The sequence below is a fragment of the Felis catus genome, chromosome C2 (assembly GCF_018350175.1).
Source record: "Felis catus isolate Fca126 chromosome C2, F.catus_Fca126_mat1.0, whole genome shotgun sequence".
Lineage (NCBI taxonomy): Eukaryota > Metazoa > Chordata > Mammalia > Carnivora > Felidae > Felis > Felis catus.
The window spans coordinates 12,323,228-12,331,614 of record NC_058376.1 but is presented as its reverse complement, the minus strand read 5'-3'; the positions used below and the strand labels follow the sequence as shown (position 1 = coordinate 12,331,614).

At 51.1% G+C, this 8,387-nt stretch overlaps 1 long non-coding RNA gene across 1 annotated transcript in view; it reads right to left on the bottom strand.

Moving 5' to 3' along the window:
* Nucleotides 1–1,828: 1,828 nt before the first annotated feature.
* LOC123379874 overlaps nt 1,829–8,387 on the bottom strand; it is a 54,231-nt gene continuing 47,672 nt past the window's right edge. The window contains exons 3-4 of the long non-coding RNA XR_006584839.1: nt 2,974–3,170; nt 1,829–2,244 (exon numbers count right to left, since the gene is read on the bottom strand). This is a non-coding gene — a long non-coding RNA (uncharacterized LOC123379874). The remainder of the gene's footprint in view (nt 2,245–2,973; nt 3,171–8,387) is intronic.

Here is an 8,387-nt window from a genome sequence, read left to right as displayed (position 1 = left end):
CCTGCTTCGCTACTTATCGGAGCAAATTTGGGGAAGTTCTTTTTCTGCGGTCGGGCGAGTTGGAAAGCACACTGTCGGCAGAGGCTTCCAGGAGCATCTTGCCCCGCCCCCACCACGAGCACATCTGTGCCCCCCACTTTGCGGGCACCCACACAGCCATCTCCACAGCAGCTGGTGGGCTGGATCCAATCGGCCAGTGTGGGCCAAACAGAATGCGTGATTGATGAAGAACCCTCGAGAACAGACCTCGAGTCTGGGAGCCAAACGGTTCCTTGCACCGACCCAAAGGATAAAGGTGGCCAATCAGTTTTGGGGGCAGAGGCAGCATCCCACCAACATGCAACGCCTTTTCTTTCTCGACACAGCCCCGGTATTGTCCGTGATATAAAGCTGTTCAGTGTCCCGCCCTGCCGCATACAAGGCCCGGCCCTGTCCTCTGTGAGCGAGTCCCATATTAATTTTGAGAGCAGGAGGTGCCATGTGCACGCGGACTGAACGCACTCCCCATCCGACGTGCGGACGAAGGCATGGAGAGAAGTATCCCGATGGTTTGTGTTTGTTTTAAATTTGACGGCTGGCTCTTCTTGCTCTCCGAGAAAGCTTATTTGGGAATAACAGCCCCTCTCCTGGGTCACGTGAGCCAGTCTGAGAAGTCATACGTGTCAGGATCGTCACTGTCTGGGTTTAGAAGCGGGACTGGCGGCGGGTGGTTTTTCACTCACTTGACCTGAGTTTATGGCCCTTCCGTATCAAGAGGAGCTATTTTTGTACGTACTTTCACCCCTACTTTGTTCTGATTGGAGTCTGTTCACTTCACTTCAAAGAGTGAATTAGAATTATTTCACTTAAAGTGAGTAACCCAAGTAATATAACAAAGCATAAAGATGATGTTCAACAGATAGATGAGTGAACAAGGTAATAGAAAAATCTTAATACTGGCATAGAGCCATAGTAGCTGCCTTCCAAATTAAAGCCATCACTTGTTGGGGCGCCTCGGTGGCTCGGTTGGTTAAGCGTCTGGCTTAGCTCTCGTCCCGATCTCGCAGTTTGTGGGTTCGAGCCCCGCGTCGGGCTCTGTGCTGCCAGCTCGGAGCGTGGAGCCTGCTTTGGATTCTGTGTCCCTCTCTCTCTCTCTGCCCCTCACCCATTCTCTCGAAAATAAATAAACATTAAAAAAAATGTTCAAAGCTACCATTTGTCAGCCAAAGTTAAAACATAAAAGATGGCCATTGTCAATGTAAACAAATTTTGCCCCCATTTCTTCTCTCCTGATTTCGCCACGTTCCCACTAGATTTCTATGTACATTTGCAACGTCCTGACATCATGTTGACAATTCCGGGGAGATGACATTGCATTCTTTTCCATGTTCCTAATGACTCGTCCCCTTTAGGAAATAGGTAATGTCCTGTTATACCGACCTTTCATTAGTTCGTCCGCTGCGGTCGCTAAACCTTCAGGTTATTTGCAGCTTTTCACCACCATAAATGACACTGCTCTAAATATATCAATATATACACCATTTCTTTTTCTTTCTTTTTTTTTTAAATTACTTCCTTGGAATAAATTCCAAAGAATGAGATTACGGGGTCAAAGAGTACAAGCATTTTTATGACCTTTGACCTGCATTGATTGTCAAATGCCCTCAAAAGGCATTGTACCAGTTTTCAAAGAATGAAATATCTCCTCCCCACCTCCCCACCCCCCCCCCCCCGGGGGTCTCATCAGCGTTGAGTTATAGGATTTCCCTGTATTTTTTTTTTTTTATTTCTTCCATCTCAATTGACTGAGATTAAATAACATACCCAGGGGAGTACTGTCATAGGCAGCCATGTAAGTCGCTGATTGCTTAATAATGCTTAGGACACGACAGAAAGGAAAAGAACACAGAAAACACAGGCTGGATCAAATGCTTAGTCGTGCCGAATGCCTTTGTATATTGAATATCTGTGGGCCCGGCTAAGCTTCAATACTGACGACAACAAAGAAATCGGTCCTGAGATAGTTAGAGTCCCATCGGCACACCGGAGGCAGATAACTCAGTTTTCGTTTCATAAACACGTTCACCCACTCACAAAGCTCTAAACTTTGCTTCCGAGTAAGACTGAGGGCAACGAACATTCACTCAGTTTATCGAGGCCTAAAGCGCTGATGTCGAGCAGCAGAGATGTGACTCCGTGTGACCTCTTGCGAAGACTTCCAATTATTTCACCGTGGTTTTCTGCTCTTCCTGTGTCTCAAGCTATCTTGAATAGGGAGAGAAAAGAGAGATGAGGAGTGAAAACAGAATGACAGGGGCAAGAGTCTCTCCTCCTTTCTAAATTCTGCGTGAGGCCTGGCTCCGTCTTAGGGAAACACTGTGCAAACGAGAAACGAGTGGCTTGTCCGTGTCGGGGCACTTTCGCGTGGTTAAGAGAAAAATCCCCAGCTAGCCCGGAATTCTTGGTGACCAACCCAGCTGAATCTCGTTCCTGCTTAAAAATATGCCTTAGGATTTCTGTGACACGGTGGCTCTTACAGAGTAAGCGTACTATTAAAATCCACGACTGAGGGGCGCCTGGGTGGCTCAGTTCGTTAAGCGTCCGACTTCCGCTCCGGTCATGATCTCACGGTTCGTGAGTTTGAGCCCCATGTTGGGCTCTCTGCTGTCAGTATGGAGCCCACTTCTTTTTTTTTTTTTTAATGTTTATTTATTCTTGAGTGAGAGAGAGAGAGAGAGAGAGAGAGAGAGAGCATGAGTGGGAGAGGGGCAGAGCGAGAGAGGGACACGGAATCTGAAGCAGGCTCCAGGCTCTGTGCTGACAGCTCAGCATCCAGCCGATGCGAGGCTGGAAACCAGGAACCGTGAGATCATGACCCAAGCTGGGATTAAATGCTGAGTCGGACACTCAACCGACTGAGGCACCCAGGCGCCCCGATAAATAAAAACATTTTCCAAAAGTCCTTGATTGACTCGAATGTGACCATGTACTTACTGCCTGCGTTGGAGGGTCTAAATGCACCAGCCTCGTGGGAAGCATACGCCTTGTTATCTGGGGAATAAATCTGCTTCAGCTGGGCGGGCATCCCTTCTCTCCTCAGCTCCACCACATGAGAGAAACGTGGCGTTTTGTAGCCGGGCGGGCACGAGAGGCAAGAACATGGCGATTCAACATTTTAAGGCTCCACTCACCTGGATCGTGGAAAAGTAGAAACCAGGAAGCGGAAGTGTGAGTGCATCTAACATTAGTCAGTTACATCCAGTCCCACCTCCCACCTCCCATCACTGCCACTCCGGAGGAAGAGAAGAGCCAGAATGGGGACTGGAGTCGTCGGAAGGGCAGAGGGCGGAGGGCGGGGGGGGGGGGGCGGGGAGGAGAGCATTTGGACTCCCCAGCAGACGTGAGGGCGAATGGATCAGCATGAACTCTCGTGACTGGACCAGCACACTGCCGACTGCCACACGGCTATGGATTGCCACGGTCTTGCATGCTGCTGGGCGACGCCATTGATGGCGACCCCCAGGTGGGGACACGTTGGGATCCAGCTGGTGTCCTCTAGCTCTCTGCTTGGGAGTTGTGTCTTTCCAGGCACACCAGGGCTGAGTTAGGGGAAGAGTGGGAAGGTCAAGTACCGAGAAGGATGAACTAGAGAAAGGCATGGTAATTTGCTAGAGTGGACCCTTCATTTAGAGTGAGGAATTGTGTGAGCGAGGGCCTGCGGGCTGGTAAATAGCTTGTTCAACTCCAAGGAGAAGATCCATCAGTGTCAGTGGCCAATTCAGAACATGGCAGCCAGATGATTTCCATTTCCCCCCTCCCCAGCCCTTCCCATCTCTCTCTGTCTCTCTTTCTCTCTTTCCCCACAAAACTTTTTCATTCCCAGCCCTCTCCCATCTCCTGTTACCTTGAATAATAAAATCCAGGAAAAATGAATGCCGAAACAGCCTGGCCTATAGAGAGATCACCACGTTGGCAAGCAAGGCTAAGTTTCCAAGTGCTTCTTTTCCAAACTGTGTTGGAATACACGTGAATCTGACACATATAATTGGCTGGAAAGTCATCCAGCCCTGAAGCTATGGCCCTGGGTAAGGAGGAGGCTGAAGGAGAGGAGAAGTGCCCACCCCATGCCCCCAAATCCACCCTTCCCACCCTCCCTAGTAGACGCACATATGCCTTCCTCTATCCCCAGACAGCACATGCACACATCTGCTGAGGGCTCACCCCCACCGTATACTAATTCGTTTCTGCGCCGTCTTCCCAGCTGGGCAGTGAGTTTATTAGTGTATTCAGGCAAATCTGGGTTCGCACACCAAGTCCGGTCTCCTCCAAGCTATGGGACATCGGGCCAGCCACCTCGCTTTTCCGAGACCTTTGTTTCCTCATCCGTAATGAGCCTGCCTCAATCGGGTTGTTGTGTGGACCGTATGAGCTTCTACAAAATGCTTGGCCCAAACGTCTTCCTTCATTCGCCGTCTAATTCCCAGCCCTTTGCCCAGGAACGAACAGATAACACGCTTATCAAAATACATCTCTGTCTACCCAGTGCTTCTCAGGCACCGTGTGGACGGACAGGGGAATTTTTTTTCTTGACCTTGAGAAATGCCATGGTTCTCTGGCCACAGCAGCTTGTCCGTGTCTGGTAGTGACTCCTTATTCCAAGTCCCTTCCACACGGCACCCCGAAGCAGGGTGGGGACGTGCCAACCCTCTCCGGGTAAGCCAGCTAACCTCGGGGTTTCCCCTGGTGTCATTCATTTGTTCTCTTATTGTCTCAGCACGCATCTATTGAGACCCACATGCTGTGGTTGCTGCCTCGGGTGCTCGTGTGGGCACAAGACACGGTCCGTGTCCTGTAGCAAGTTACGGTCCCTGGGATCCCAGTAAGGATGAACGGTGTCAAAGGTTAAAGTATCCTAGTGTGATTCAGGGGTTTCTCCCTGTGCCTATCGGAGGCTTCACGGAGGAGGTGTACCGTGCGCACAAACCCAGTTCTGTAGGTACTGTCATTGACCGAGTAACCCATTGGGGCAGAGGCCGCTCTAGGCGGAAGCTAATCAAACTTGAGCGTACGGGACCCTCACTGGCACGGTCCTTTCCAAGGCTTGGGAAGGGTCCTACCAGCTCGTTCACGTGGTCCTGCATTTGCATGTGCACGTTAGATGTTTCAACCACAGTCGATCAAGAACACCGTCTCTGTCCACGCCGACTGCTCCCCGTGTCTGTGGGTGCTGGAGTGGCCGCGAGCGTTTTGGGGATGCAGCTCAGGGCAGTTTCATGGGGGTGGGGGTTAGGTTTAGTCTAGTGGGATTTACCTGTGTGCTTTGCAGTCACGTCTCTGTCGTGATGGTGCAGCAAAGACTCGGCGCCCCCGAAGAGACAAGCCCCACGCGCTCGGGGAATCCGAAAAGGCTGTTTATTATGCACCGGTGCTGGCCCAGCGGAGTCGCCTCCAAAGGCTGAGGCCCGAACCTTGGCATCAGCCTCCTTTTATGGCTGGGAGGGTAGGGGGCTGAGAGGCAAAAGGAAAAGGTGGAGGGGGGCCCTTATCAGCGGTGCTCTCCGGGCGTTTTGTGGCCACAGCAGGCAGGCAAGATTACAGAAGCCAAAAGCCTGGAGTCTCCAGCCTCGGACATCTGGCCGGCCCTTTTATCTTGTTTCTACCAGCTTTCCTTCTCAGTGATGCTGCTGCTAGTCGCCTGGGCGAAAAAATGGAGTCCAGGAATACCCTTGCTGCACACCAGGTGGGGCTTCCGGCAGGGTGACAAGAGGTCACAAGACTTGCAGGTCAGAAATCAGAAGGCCAGGGGCGCCTGGGTGGATCAGTCGGGGCAGCATCCGACTCTTGGTTTCAGCTCAGGTCACGATCTCACGGTTTGTGAGATTGAGCCCCGCGGAACCTGCTTGGGATTCTCTCTCTCTCTGTCTCTCTCTGTCTCTCTCCAAATAAATAAATAAACTTAAAAAAAAAAAAAGATAAGAAATCATAAGACGATACAGACACATGTGTTGGTGCCCGGCCCCAGCACCGGGTGGTTGGTGGAGGAAAGACAAGGGTTGAAATGGGTAAGGTGAGAAGCAGTCTGTGCAGAAGTATCACAGAGTTGTGTCCAGCAGTTAATTTTTTTTTAAAAATAAATATATACGTATCTATACAGACAGAGAGATCATATTCTGTTCCTGGATCGTGCGATGTTTATGGTATTTATCAGCCTTTAACTTTTGTAGTTTGCTGTGATTTCCCAGGCGACGCAAATAATCTTAGTCACGTCTGATTTCGTATTCCTATGTTTACAGTCCTTTTCTGATCTCTGGAAGCTGGATTAGCCAAGCCTGCAGTCATGGCTCATCCTGGGGGGGGGGTTGGGGGGGCTGGGGGGGTAGGGTGCACAGCAGAATTCCACCTTTGTACTTCATCCCAAAATGCTCTCATACAGACTCACCCCCGGGGCCGACGGGGTCCTGGCTCAGGCCCCAGGCCTCCTGGCGGGAGCCGGTCCCAGAACCCCTGTTCCCAGGGGGCAGCAGCTGCTGGGTCCTTGGAGGCGCTGGGATCCGACAGCCCGGTACCTGGGAACCGGGGCCTGCCCAGCGGCCTTCCTTCCTGGCCGCATGGCTGCCTTTGGCCAACAGCTGCCTGTGTGCGGCCCCTCTCCGGAGGATCTGTGCGCCCATTCATCACAGGCCTCCTCTTGGAAAGGCAAAGAAGGTTGCATTATACGAGGTAAAGCTTATGTTTGTATCTGCCAAGACTCCCGCATTTCCCCTGCCTCCCGCCTCCAGCGCCTCCCCTCCCCTCTTCCTTCACCCTCTCTGGTGGGTTTTCAATAGCGTGTGCTTTTTTTTTTTTTCTTTCCCCTTTCTTTCTGGGCAAGACAGGGTTGTCTCTCTGGGTGGAAAAAGGCAGTGTGTTCGTGGAGTGCAGCTGCATTTCAAAGGTACTTTGTTGGCCAGTTATGAATTTGCCTTTGCTAATGTGGGGAAACAGGGAGATTCTTTGGCTTTTTTTTCCCCCCAAACTGAAATTGATGTTATTTCTTTGCCAGTGGTACCCAAGGATATGTTTTGTTTCATTTCCTCCCCTTTCAGACTGAGCCCTATTTATGTTTGGAGCTGGGGCAGTGCCACTGAGAATCATTGTCATTACCACCAGCGTCTGAGGCCGGCCAAATTCAGCAGCTGTGGTTCCATGCCTACCCTCACCAAGGTTTATTTCCTTGACAACATGTTCTTGTTTGGACCAACTTTCTGAGTCTTTCTCTCCGTGTGTGTGTGTGTGTGTGTGTGTTTCCCCTCCTTTCTGAAATCCCCCTTACATTGCATGGGGCTTAAAATTAAAAAGGAAAAAGTGTGTGTGTGTGTGTGTGTGTGTGTGTGAGAGAGAGAGAGAGAGAGAGAGAGAGAGAGTTAGTTGGGGGCAGTGAGCGGGGGATTGGAAAAAAGATAAAGACTCTAGGAATTGGAAGATGGGTGCAGGGGCTGGAGTAAGGGGCGGGTGGTGGGAAGTTTTCTACATCAACAACAGCATCAGAGTCGTTATGATTTGGATGGCCAACAGTCTTCTCCACCCCCAAGCTACGCAAGACTCACCCTCGGCCTTACCCACCCTCTAGCCGTTCCAATGGAATTCCTAGGTGGCCCAGTGGGACCCCTGACCCCTATATCCTGTTCCTTTCTCCTTGCTTTGCTACTTTTCTCCTCGATAAAAGGAGAGAGTGAGAGATAATTAACAAAAAACATGGCCCCAGAACAATGACACAACTGGCCTTGGCCGGCCAGAAATTCATCCTGGTTTTCTAGGTGAACTTTCTCCCATCAATCTTCCCTTTAACCTCCATGTTAGTAGAAGCAACAGGAACCCCCCTCCCCTCCCCCGAGCAAATGCTCTCTTTTGACTGGGAACAAAAAAGGGGCTCGGCACAGGCTGAGGTGAAATCTGGGTGGTATGGGGCACCGCACAATGGGGCCGCTGTTCCTTGGCCGGGCTGGTGTTTTACAACAGGGGAGGGGCAGGCGTGAATGGTCTGATGATGGAAACAATCCCCCTGATTCAGGCCTACAAACGCATCTTCTGTTCCACACGGAGCCGGACAGAAAAGAGAAAAGCCCACAAAGAAAAGGGGTGGGGGGAGAATTCAAACAAAATGCGTCAGGCTAAAACTCTCTCCTATCCTACATATCCTAGAAAGGAAATCCATCGCCGGGGCCCTCAGGATTTCTCGGCCGCGTCTGAGTAGCTATAGCTGGGCTCTGATTTATTGACGAAGCTTAAGCGACTCACTGGAGAAAGGCTTGGGGGTCCTTTGTCCTCGAGAGAAAGTACAATAGGCCACAAGGGCCAAGATCTCTGGGGATGCTCTTAGGCCCTGCCTTCCTCTTGCCCTCTCCTCCCCGCAAATGCCAGCAGCAGTA